The 13,269-nt window shown below is 38.2% G+C and overlaps 1 protein-coding gene and 1 long non-coding RNA gene across 2 annotated transcripts in view; both read right to left on the bottom strand.

Moving 5' to 3' along the window:
• The window catches only part of LOC137201098 (deleted in malignant brain tumors 1 protein-like), a 45,513-nt gene that overhangs the window by 14,946 nt on the left and 17,298 nt on the right, over positions 1–13,269 (bottom strand). The window lies entirely within an intron of this gene.
• On the bottom strand, positions 1,435–3,720 carry LOC137201118 (uncharacterized). The gene is made up of 3 exons (XR_010932127.1): positions 3,635–3,720; positions 2,230–2,364; positions 1,435–2,064 (listed from the first exon to the last, which is right to left on the bottom strand). It is a non-coding gene; the product is annotated as an uncharacterized lncRNA (long non-coding RNA).

Here is a 13,269-nt window from a genome sequence, read left to right as displayed (position 1 = left end):
TCCTTTTGCCTCATTGAAAAGTTCAGAATCTATGAATATGGAAATTGTTTAATATCAAAAGTTTAACTGATGGACACAAGATGTCTCCTACTTCACTGAAAAGTCAGTGTGTATGTGCACTGGAGGCTTCAAGTTTCAATATCACACTTGTATTTGCATATTAGATCACGATTGTCTCCATACTCGTCATAAATCATGGTCTACTCCTCCTTCAGTAGGCAAAGGTGAAAACAGCTTTATAACTCTGCACATACAGTACATCATTCTACAAAGTGAAGCAACAAGAGGAAGAACTAACTGAAAATTAACTTTTAAAGTCAGTAACATATCTTGGAGGGTTTTCTATCACTTGCAAAAATATCAAAAGTTAGAAGATTTAAATATCAAGACGATTCAGAGAAACAGGCTCATGTATTCAAGTAAAACAGGTTTGACTATTGTAAAACTCTATGTGTGTGTGTGTGTGTGTGCGTGTGAGTGTGTGTGTGTGGGGGGGGGGGGGGGCTGTGCCTCTGCCACAGCTGCAGCTGTGTGCATGATATGAACCATATCATATACCAGCTATGTGCAGAAAATTTGACTGGCAAAAAACAGACAGATCTGCCAGTCACCGATGGCTGATCAGCTGAAAACAAACTGTTTTAGATCAGTGGATGATTGATCAGTGCGCCTCTAATTAATATAGCTAATATCTTATGCCAAATTAGAAGGGCCTATTACAAAAAACTAACAAAAACAAACAAACAAAAAAAAACTTTTACTTCTTTATCAATTAACGAGTCCGAGTCCGAGTCATCAGTGCACAAGTCCAAGTTGAGTCACGAGTCCTGAAAATTAGGACTTGAATTGGACTCGAGCACTACAACACTGGCTCAGAGTGCAATAAATTAACTCAGTTCAAACTTCTAATAATAGTCTCTAACACTTAATTTTTTCTTCCTCAGTACATTTCCTACCAGCTAACAGACTACAATTCATTAAGTGATGGTCTTCTAACTGTACACACTGTATAAGATTCACATATGGTGAGGATGCTTTTTGTTATTTTGCTTTTCTGTAGGAAACCTAATGACAAGCCTGAAGACCTGAGATCTATCACAACTCTCTGATGTCATGTAAAATGACATTCTTCTGTTTTCTGTTTGAGTGCAGGTGTGCTTCTGTGTTTTGTATGGAACGCCACCAGGATCACTATTTGCTATAAATGGCTGGCATTTTTAGGGGCTTGGGATGCTTGAAAACTCATGAAAATTGGCACACATGTCAGAACTGATGAAATTAGCAAAGTTCTGTAGTGATTGGACTCAGGGCATAGCCAGGGGCTCCATAGTGCCCCCAGAAAGCAAGGTCATGTTGGGATAAAGTTCTTTGGATGTTCATGAAATTCGGTGGGATCATTGCTCTCATCATTTTTGGACGTGATACATATTTTTTGAAATTTTTTTGCCAAACAGGAAGTCAGCCATTTTGGATTTTGTGTGTCAATTTTCATCTTAGGAACACGTTTGAGGCCTTTAGGATACACAAAAACTCACAAAACTTTGTACTCATGTTGCACCTTGTCTTGTCTTCAACATCATTCAGCATTTTAAAAACACAGAAATCTGCCTGATTCGTTTGACTGGTTAGTTGTCACTTATTTCTTTTGTCTTGGTATATTTCCAGATTATATCAAAAGGTTTTCATTCACTGAACACTATGTACTTGCTTAGTTGCTGATATGACCAAAGAATGTAAATAGATAACAGTGTAGAAAGGACGTAGCCTGACATGAAGACACCTAAGTCTTTTGATAAATATTCTGATGTTCTCCAAACATATCCACAGTTTGTTCAGCTAAAGGCTGGGTAACATTTACATAGTCACTTTCATCATTTTCTTCTGGTCTGTTGCCGTCTACAGTAACAAAAGCCTCCTCAGCTTCTACATAATTATTCTCACTCTCCTCTTCCTCTACTCCTCCTGCTTGCTCTTTCTGCTTCCTCCTGGTGTCCGCAGGCTCAATATTCTCACAGACTCCCTCGTCCTTGTCTTCCTCATCTTCACAATGGTTCCTGACAGTCACTGAAACACAAGCATCAAACCAAAGTATCAAATCACTTCTCCAAATATCCAGCAACTCCTTACATACTGTGAAAAACAAGCACTTAGATGAAAGTGTGTCTTAAAAATATGAAAAACAAACAGCCACACTTTTATGTAATGTACCGTGTCAATGTGAGCACAGACCTGGAGTCATGACGAGTGCTCTGGGCTGTCTGGCTCGTTGTCTTCTCCAGCGGGTCAGACAATCCACCAACAAGACCAGCAAGAGCAGCAGCAGACCCCAAGCAGCTACTAAGGACACCAGCAGCAACAACGGCACTGTAGGAGGAAGAACATTTGACAGTTTATCTATAATAACATCCGTTATCCCGTCATGCTTCAGATGATGTAAACAGGAAGTGCAATGGAGCAGGTGACGTAGGTGTGGGCCACACCTGAGCTGCTAGTTTTACACCTTTTAATTTTGGCAAATCTGCATCATAGAAAATTATGCTGCATGAGCTATTAGCACTTCCTGTTTGCACTGTAACCATGGATATACAAACTACAATCATCATATCACTAAATATGATGACTAGGACACTGCTCTCACTGGAGAGAATAAGTTGTGCTGATTCCAGCAGGCTGTGTATGATGTCTGTGTATTATAATGCCACCAGCTCTGAGCGTCTCCTCAACACTTTCAAAGCTCAGGTGATGAATATTAATACTCCACCTCCAGCACCAGTTTTAAAGGGGAGATCCACATTTTCAGCACTATATTTATATTTCGAGACTTTACTGGAATATCTTTCCATGATGTACAGTTCATAAATCTCCTTATTTATCTTACACTGGCCCTTTATGCAGCCCTTCAGTCCAGCCTCTGTCCGAAACAGGCTCCTGTCTCTTTAAGGCCCCCTCTACCGATGAGCCCACTCTGTTCTGATTGGTCGGCTTCTGGAAGCCGCCGCATCGCAGACTTCTGCCAGCTATGTAAACAAATAATAGTAGTAAGGTTTCACATCTTTTTCTTCTTTTTTACTCGAAATGTCAACTTCTCAGTACATGTTCAAGCCTGAATCAAAAGAGGAATATGTGAGTGGACAACATGAACAACCTCGAGACTACAGAATGGATGGTCATTTATGGGCATGCATGATGAGCTGACATCATCTTGTCAGAAAGGTAGAATTTTTTGTAATAAGTACAGGCCTACTTTAAAAAATCAGTTTTCACTCCTTCTATTCCCTACTGTTATTTAAAAGTGACAAAATTCATTCATTCATTTAGACGAGGGCCAGCTGATTCTGAAGTGAAACCGACAGCTGATAACAGCAGTGATGTGTTTTCACTCAGGTAACAAGAGTTCCTCTCTGAGTACTGTGTGGGAGCTGTATGCTCAGATAAATGTCAAATCTGGAGGCTGAAGAATCTCAGTGGTGAACTAAAACTTTACTGATCTGATATAACATTCAGCTAAGCTGTGTTCACAATACATCAGTACATTAGTAATTAGCATCAGATGTCTGGTTGTTAAGAACAGTAGAATTGAGCTGTTATTCATAAAATACAACAATGCTTAGCTTAAATTCTACAGTGTACTCACATTTAATGCTGACACTAATCAGTGTAGACTGTGTAGAAGTGTACTTCCGTGTGGACCATGTGACTTCATAGACACAACTGTAGTGTGGTACAGGGAAGTTAAAGGTGGCTGAGTGGTTGATGGCTGGCTTGGTTTCAATGATGTTGGAGCCAGAGAGGATGAGAAAGAAAACACCAGTGGGACAGTGGGAGGAAATGGAGCAGGTGATGAGAAAGTCATAACCCCTAGTGACCTCTACGCCTTCTGGACGCAAGACCACCCCTGTGTTGGATGTCACTGAGATGCTGGGCTGCTGCAGTCTCACTAGGTACAAAAGGGTACAAGATACAACAGTATAAAGGCAATATACAATTCCTTACTTCCAAACCAGAAACTATGAGATCATGATTTATTCTAAACATACTAAGGCTATACTGTTCTGAAAAGCAATGCACAACAAGACTGATCTTTATGCAAATATGTTGGATCTGTAAAATTAAAGAAAAGTATTTAATTTTTAAAGCATATAGAGAAAAAATATACAATATATGATACAATAGCCCTGCCCTGCTCCCTGTGTCCTCCCCAGCCAATCAGCTCCCAGCCTACCCTTGTATATTACCACCTGTTCCTAATTGTTTCATTAGATTAGTTTGTATTTAAGTCCTGTTTTTCAGTTCAGTTTTGTTGGATCTTTTGTTCTGTATTCTGTTCGCTCTGATCTGCCACTTTTGTTTTTGCCTGCATGAGCCTAAAATAAAGTTAATCTTCAGCCTCGCTCAGCCTGCATTTGGGTCCACTCCACTCCACATAAATTATAATTAGCCTATAATCTAATCTAATTATACAATCTATACCAAATCAAAAGTAACATTTTAAAATAATCTTTAAAATAACTAATTAAGAACATCTCAGAACTATCTCTGCATTGAAAGTGCAGATAATGGAGTTTGTCAGCTCTGTTACTGATTTAAATAGATTTTAAATAGAGTTTGGAATTTGTTTTATGTTTCCAGAACAGCTGCAATGTTTAACCCAACAGCCATTAATTCACATTTGGCACTGTTTGGGACGCCCAAGCTCTAAGGGACAGTACGAAAGTTATTGGGGTTGGGAGGGGTGAATCTTATATTGCGCTTTATTAAAAAATGCATGATCCTCCCCAGCTATATCTATATTTTTGTTGTATCCTGCAAAAAATGCAATACTCCTTCCCGCAACTTCTCAGAACAATAATGCCAATTTGAGCATTCCAACACTGGTTATTATTATTATTATTATTATTATTATTATTATTATTATTATTATAACTGAACTGAATTACATAATTATTAGTGTGTTTTGGAGGTGTGGAAATTTCTCAATTCTAAGATGCATCATGATGTGGACGTGGATTATTCTGCATTCACAAATTTCAAAAATCAATTTTCTAAATGTTAGTTAATTACGTGATGTTGACGGAACGAACAAGGCGGAACTCAACTGGGCAATGCAGCACCTGGACAGTCTACAGCGCACACATGCTTAACATATCTTGTAGTTCATCTTCAAAAAAGGCAGCGGTTGCAAGCATTTTTTGATTTAATGACTAAATAATTACTGTTGCGAGACGAACGTGAAGTATATTGTGAACTTTCTGTGCCGTCACTCAGAGATTCACGTTAGCAGAGCGGAGCAGCGATCAGTAGTAACAAATGAGACTGGCAGACCAACACACACTGCAGCATTAAAGAATTTAAACCAACTCTGAGGTGAAGAAAATAACTTGGTGCTCAGTCTGTTTCACCTCAAAAACCGTGTGCCCACTCAACGTCTTGGACATCAATGTCTTTCCCCAGAGCTAACGGTGCATCAGAAAGGCTGCTCTCCACTACTAGAGGCATGATGTTAATAACAACACAGCAGAGAACATTTTGTCATTCTCATACAGGCAGGAGACTGTAAGATGCTTTCAAATTAATTAATTCATTAACTAATACAGTTAACTTTTTAAAATAAAAAGGCTGCGGACCATTTATCTTAATCGCCAGTTATATTTCATATTGTACTTCAGTGGACTGATGACACCAGTGAATGGTTCAGCACACAGTATACTGGAGCAAGAGAGTGCATTCAATCGAGAATCGGTTTTGAACACATTTTCCCACAATTTAACACAGCATTAGCACAAAAAACTTAAGACCGTGGTGTAATTACACTTTTGTGCGTTTCTTGTTTTTTTTTTTTCTTTTTTGTTTTTTTCCTGTTTTATTTCCACCTTTAATTTACTTACCAGTAACAGAGAGCTTGACGGAGTCACTAATGGGAGAGCTAAAGTCTCGACCTGAAACACTTGTTTGAAACTGACACTGGTACAATCCCTCATAATCAAAATCCACTTTATTGATGCTGAAGGCAGCAAGGTTGGTACTTGGTGTTTGGTTCTGTCTGAATGAGCTTGAAGTCTTTGTCAATATGAAGTTTCCAGGTAAAGAATGTTGAATTTGTGTTGAAATAGAACAAATGATGTCAACGTTCTGACCCCAGGTCACCTCACCGACAGGATTCATGGAGATGTTGGGCTTTGTTAGGCCTTCTGGAGAAAGAACAAAATAATAAAATGTTAAATGTACTGTATCTTTGATTTGGATTGTTTTTACATTGTTTGAATTCTTTCTATTTCAAGACTCAATAAACATGTACTGGTGAAGCAGAATCAGAAATATGACTGATGGAGCAGCTAGTGAATATCAAATACACAGTCAAAAGCCACTTAATTTGGGCTTTTTATGTTGCCCCTATTTAATAAAATAGAATAAATGAATAGTCTATATATCATCATTTATCCCCATACAAGTGCATCACAGCAGCAAAACATGTTTGGCCTTTGTGTTTGTCAAATAAGCCAGGCTATGGTTAAATGAAGCACGCAGCAGGATACAGTAGTCATATTAAAAAACAGACGGGGCTCACTGTGTAGGATGAATCTGAACTCATAGTGATTTGGACAAGAGATGTGGTAACATCAGTGGCTGTATTCATATCTATGACTGAGATTTTGTTTCGTCTTCATTTACCTCTGCAACCTGGGAGGAAATGTTGGAAAGGGAAACAGATGTTGTATTGGTACAAGTTGCCCAGAAGCTACCTGGATACGGCTTGCAGGCAGGTAAAGGCAGTATAGGGACCTTAGAGGTCTTGAGGAGGCTTAATTGTTGATGAAGGTGACCCAGAGCTGCCAAGAATTCTTTATAGTTTGCAGAACTGGGTAAAGAATTGTAATGCACCAGAACAGCTTTGTTTATCTGTTCAAATGTGCTCCAAATACATGTAATCCCCTTTTCTTTTCACTGTCTCTCTCGAGCTCTTAAGAGCTCAGGTGAGATAGGTGGTCAGTGGTTGGTTGTTGCCCCATTTAACAACTGGTTGAAAAAATGATTGCTTATGAACCCAGTGCATTTCTCCCTCCCTTTAGAATGGCACAAAGCACTAAGATGGTGACATAAATGCAAGACCTCAAAGTTTCCTCGTTAAGGGAAGTTTACATTATAGTTTTCTTTGTCTCTCTGTGTTGTGTGTGTGCATGTGCACGTTTGTGTGCATAAACACTGAGGGTGTCACAATACCTGCCTCTGTTCTGTTTTGTTGTTGTTTCCCTCATGGAACTCTTCAACTGTTTTCAGCATTCTAATTGTATTGTATGACATTTTCACAGCATGTGAGTTATTACATAAAAATGTTTGGTTGATTTTCAAATTCTTCAGCAAAATGCAAAACTGTACTCATTCAGTAATGTATATGTTTGTCTGCGCTCTGCCTTTTGTTTCTTCCATTTTTTACATTCATTTGATACAGTGGGACTCTTTTTTCTTTTTACTTAGATCCTATAGTTGTTTTTATATTGTTTATTTTGGTAAAACTGTTCAAGATGTAATTCTTTGGCCCTAAAAGTTATAAAAGTAGTGTTAAAAATTAAAAGTATACAAACTCTGTATCTGCTTGAGCATTCATTCTGAAAAAATAAGCTATTGCCTACATTACCACAACTATACAGCATAGGCAATGAACTAATTTTCTTAACTATTTGTAGTTTTGCCATTTTGTAGTGGTGTTACAAATAATACTGACCACGCCTTTGTACCTATTGTAATGGCCTTTGCTCAACCATGGTGTTATCTCTCTCCCTGTGTGTGGCTTATGAACCTATTGTTAGGAGCAAGTTTATTTATGTGTATGTACTCTGTCACACACACACACACCTACCTACACACACACACACACAGATCTACAGACTATAATTGGTCCTCACAAAGATGGACACCCTCACATATACACTAACACACAGGTCTAAAACTCAAATTGGTCGTGTGTGTGTGTGTGTGTGTGTGTGTGTGTGTGTGTGTGTGTGTGTGTGTCCACAATGACCAAAAAGTTTAATCAAGATGTTAAAGCCCAGCTAAACTGATCAGGACACCCATCAGTGTTGATGCCTCGAAAAGGAGAATGGACTGACCTGCAGCAGGTGAAGATGAGGTCAAGAGGAGAGATACTATAGGAGATTTTTTTTTAAATGACATGGGTCATTATATCAGTGAAAACATGCTGAAATATACAGTAACTTGTCTTGTTTTAAATCATTATCTATATACAAAAAATCTCACCTATGGCCAAATAGAACCAGTTTCTCTGAGTACTCCCCATGGCATTGGTGGCAGAATAGATGATAGAAAACTGAACTAAAAGCTGTGAACAGAAAGATTTCACACTGCTGTTTTTTTTCCCCAAAACACTTACCTTTTTCTTGTTTTTTTTTCAAATGAAACTCAATAGAGGGTGGTGCAGTGGTTAGCACTGTCGCCTCATAGCAAGAAGGTTCTGGGTACCAACAAAGCGGCAACTACCATGACATGAGAGTGAAGCCAGTGTGGAAATACTTTAAAGTACAATACCACCGACGGCCCCTAGATGCTCCAATGACTGCCATTCAAACCATTCAACTTTTCTCTAGAAATACTAAGTCAGCCATTTTTTTTCAATGATTATTGTCTCATTCACTGAATTTGGGCCCTCTAATAAGTGTGCTCACAGTCATTTTGGAAATTATTGCTCCATTAACAAGATTTGAAGACTTGCAGTAGCTTTAATGTCTGTCATGTGGGTGTTGATTGAAAGCAGTGATTGACAATTTGCTCACCTGCTGCTCTCCCTGGCTCCAGGACTCAGTGAGTTGCAATATTTCAGTAAGTTTAATGTTACTTGATTATGACACCTGCCCTGTTAGCACAATTTAGCTTAAGTAGCTAACGTTAATGCACATACTCCTCTCAGTTTTCCCAGTAAGCTAGCCTTAGCTTGGGTTCTAGGTAGCAGGGTATGTTTCCACATCATGAAAGGCAACACCCTGGGCTCCTTATTTGGAAGGTCCTGGCTTCAAACAGAAAAAATAGTACCGACCATAAGCAGCAACTCTGGATTTCAAACTGGCTCTAATGCAAACCAATAGGTGACATCACACCTCACTCTATCTATCTTTATAAACAGTCTATGGGGCCTTTCTATGTGGAGTTTGCATGTTCTCCCTTTCCTCTGTGTAGGTTCCCTCTGGGTTCTCTGGCTTCCTCCCACCAATCAAAAACATGCAGGTTAGGTTAATTGGCGACTGTAAATCACCCATAGGTGTGAATGCTTTCCATTGGCCTGGGTTGGTCCGCTTTAGCCACGCTGTGCCAAACCAACCTGCGATGTAATGTGTTTCCACTTCAGCCTCACAGCAGGGATTAGCAGTGGCCAGCCGCATTGCTGTCGTCCTGCTTGCTGGCAGGGCCAACCGCAGTAACCTGTGACAACCTCCCTCATCTCCACTCCCCACACACAAGTGGTGTGTTACGAGAGAAAGCTATATTTAAAAGCTCTGTTTGTTCAGCTCTCAGTACTTTTGTAGCTTCTAAATGATTTTTTGTGGTTTGAAGTTGAGTGTCTCTCCTGCATTCATGTTTGCACTTTCAGATATCTACCTTATCTTCCTCAACAATTTCAGCCTTATTGGAGCCATGTTAAGTTACTGCTGATAAAAACCCATAATTTCTTGCTATTGCTGTGTCATATTAAAAGTTCTCCTGCATTCATGTTTGCACTTTCAGATATCTACCTTATTTTCCTCAACAATTTCAGCCTTATTGGAGTCATGTTAAGTTACTGCTGATAAAAACCCATAATTTCTTGCTATTGCTGTGTCATAAGCTTTCCAATTGACAAACTAACAGGAGCCTTTTATTATGAAGAAGATATAGGAAATGTGTTCTGAATCACTGTTTTAGAAGAGCTTAATCAATGGCATAAACAGCCACAGTGAGATGTTAGATGAAGAGCTGTAGATTAGCTATACTGCTAATTATTTTAAAGGGTCACGGGAGGGCTGGAGCTGATCCCAGCTGACATTGAGCACAAGGAGGGGAACACCTTGGTCACCAGACAATCACAGGGCTAACACAAATTTTTTTTCCACGGCACAACAAAGTAAAATAAGTTATGTTGGAGGTGCTGTTTGCAGAAAATGCAGTAAGAGCCTGTTGTGGATGGTTGAAACTCAGTAGTTCAGACAAATCAGCCAATCTGATCTATCAAATATGCATGGTTTTAGAAGTGTTGTACAACTTCAGTATGTTCAATACTGTGCCATTCTGTGCTTTAAAAAAAATTAGATGCAAAACTGTGCTTTTGCGATATCATGTTTGGAAATGTATATTTAATGTAATGTTATATAAACTGTGACTGGTGTGTGAATGGTTATGTGCTGGATGGAACTATAACTCATGCTAACCCAGTATGTATTTTCAAACACTGTAATTGGTCGATGATAATCTTTTCTACTTGAACACCTCAAGCCCAAAAGCATCCAAGGGTGAACCTTACATTCCATAATACGCTCAGATTTTATGAATCAGTCCTGCACTTTAAAAGCCATTGAGATTACACAGAATTTGGATAAAAATCTACGTAAAAATAGATCTTGGAAAAGAAAATTTAAATTTATTAGTCATACACTCACCTGGGGGATACAAGCCCGGTCTGACTTGTTCCCACAGTGATGGGCTTTATAGCTGCATCGTTACCTTGGATACAGTGTAGCCAAGTATTAAATATGAAATATAAGATAACAGCATACAAATATGAAAATAACACAAATATGCACACCTTACAACTATTAAATAAACGTAAAATTACTGACAAAATTATATTCTATATTACAAGATTTTGCTAATAGACATAGTGACCATTTAAAGCTCAAATGATGTATTTAATGTAACATGCAAGAGGTAAATGTTACAATAGCACATTCTGAACCCTGAATACATCACACAACTGTCATGTTTTACAGCAGAGAAAGTTGTTACTGTTCTTGAACAGAAATCGATAAATCCATTCAGCGAATCAGTGCACAGTATTCAGATCAGGTGACGCAATATGGCAGTGACTATGTTCAGCAGATGTGCTGTTTGAAAGCGAATTTCAGTGTAACTTTGGCTCAAAGTCATCTTTAAAGATAGATAATTTGGACAAAACTGAAGAGGCTGTCATGTTGTCTCCTTCAAAGCATAAAAAGAAGTTAAGTAAAACAGAGTTATTCTGGATCCAGAAAATACTGAAATGTTTAACACTGAAATACTAAAAAATGTGAAATACACTGAATACTGTGAAATATTAAAAACTGAAACACTGAGTCACACTGAATGCTGGTTTGATACTGAATACAGTGACATACTGGATACTGAGTTACACAGAGTAACATGGAGGACTGAGTTAAACTGAATACTGTGAAGCACTAAGTAATAATAAGTAACATGGAATATGGAGTTACACTAAATACTAAATGGAAAACTGTAAAACAGTTGTTTAGTTCAGTTCCCAAAGAGCTGATTGTAGACAAAAAAACTGTGGCAAACGTTAGGCTCAATGAGTCAGCTCTGCAATGAGATGGTCTGGTCACCACTGTGGTAGCTCTAAAAAAAAAGACAGCTGTGATCTTTAATAATACTTTACAGGTTAAAACACTGGCACATTCATGCTCTGGGGTTTTGTAGTCTGGCCGGGATTTCTAAGGTATGACCTTGTAAATATGTAATATTTGCCATTCATGTTATTATTTGTTTACATGTTTAGTTATTTGTTTTTGCAAGAACAACCAACAAAAGACCGGTGGAGTTATTTGCCTTTGCTAAAAAAAAAAAGAACTTTAAATTTGAAAAAAAAAAAACTATTTTCTCAAAGTTTTTGTACGTTACCTGTTTGCTTCCACATTGTGCGGCCCACTGAATGTGTGCAGTAATATTTCTCTCGCTGGACCATAGACTTTACATATCTTTGCTTTACATTGGGATGACATCACAGACTTTAAAATCATTTTTCTGGACTCTTTCTGAATTTTTATATAAAATTTTCATGAATTAAACATTCATGATACAAAGAGAAATTACTGCAGTTTGCAGTTGGAGGTGTCCTACTAATTGTTTTACAGACAGTCTTATTAAAATATGGGATCTAATATGCTTTAACTTTGTGTCACTCCCCTGCAGCCCAAAAGCCTTTTTCCCATAGGCTTTTGGGCTGCAGGGGAGTGACACAAAGTTCGCCCCCATTCATTTTATATGTGACACAAGCAAATTGCATTGCAAGGCATTGTGGGATTCCAGGCAATGAGGGAAGCTATGGGAAGATGTACATGGAGGTGAAAAGAATTGTTGCTGTTTGTTGTTACCGTTCTTAATTCCACTTTTATACAACCCTTCCCCTCCAGATGACATAAACAAAAGACATGCGGCTTGGCACAAAGTAGCACAAAGCAGGGAGTTTTTTATTTACACAGCACTTGCTAAGAAATGTGCAGGCTAAAACCTTGTTGATATTGTGACGTAAATATCTGCGCGTACTTGCCAGTGGTGTCGACTCACCCATAGTGATGAGTGAGTTATCCATGGAGCGTTTACTGAAATGTGGAAAATATTGCAGTTTCTCCAAGGTATGAAGGTGGAGACAGAAGCAAATTAATCTCAGATTAGCAGATGAAGTCTACTTTGTGGATCACTAATAATAAAATTATGGCTTTACCTTAACAATAAAGAATGAATTCATGAAATTAACTCATTCAATAAGTCTTTACAATGAAAGACTTTTTAGCATTTCAACACTTTTTAACACACTGCGTTTTTACTGTCTTCAAACAATTTTATGGTTTTAAACACATCTTCCAAATTGTTTCTCATAACTGTATGGTCTTTTTTACCGTATCAATGAAATCTTGCACCATTTTTGGAGAATTTACACAATTTGTGAAACTTGTACTAAACTAGATCTGAACCGACAAGAATGACTAAACAAACAAACAAACACAAACAAACATCAAAAACATAGACAAAAGTCAGATAACCTGAGGCAACGGAGAGGCTGTGTTTCTGCATCTAGCAGAAGACATCCCTAAATTTTAATCTCAAATGTAAAAAAGAAGAAGTTGAAAAGTTCCATGTAGTCTGTTGTAGGCGACAGATGAAGAAAATGCCACTATTTTGTGTCAAGTGTGTGTGTGTAATATCAGCATGTGACTGATAGATGTCTTGGTAGTGATAGATGATAGGTGGTAATACAAATAAGAGGAAGTTGTAGAGTTATAAAAACAAAAGCCA

Source organism: Thunnus thynnus, chromosome 17, assembly GCF_963924715.1.
Source record: "Thunnus thynnus chromosome 17, fThuThy2.1, whole genome shotgun sequence".
NCBI lineage: Eukaryota > Metazoa > Chordata > Actinopteri > Scombriformes > Scombridae > Thunnus > Thunnus thynnus.
This window is presented reverse-complemented; position numbering and strand designations above follow the sequence as displayed.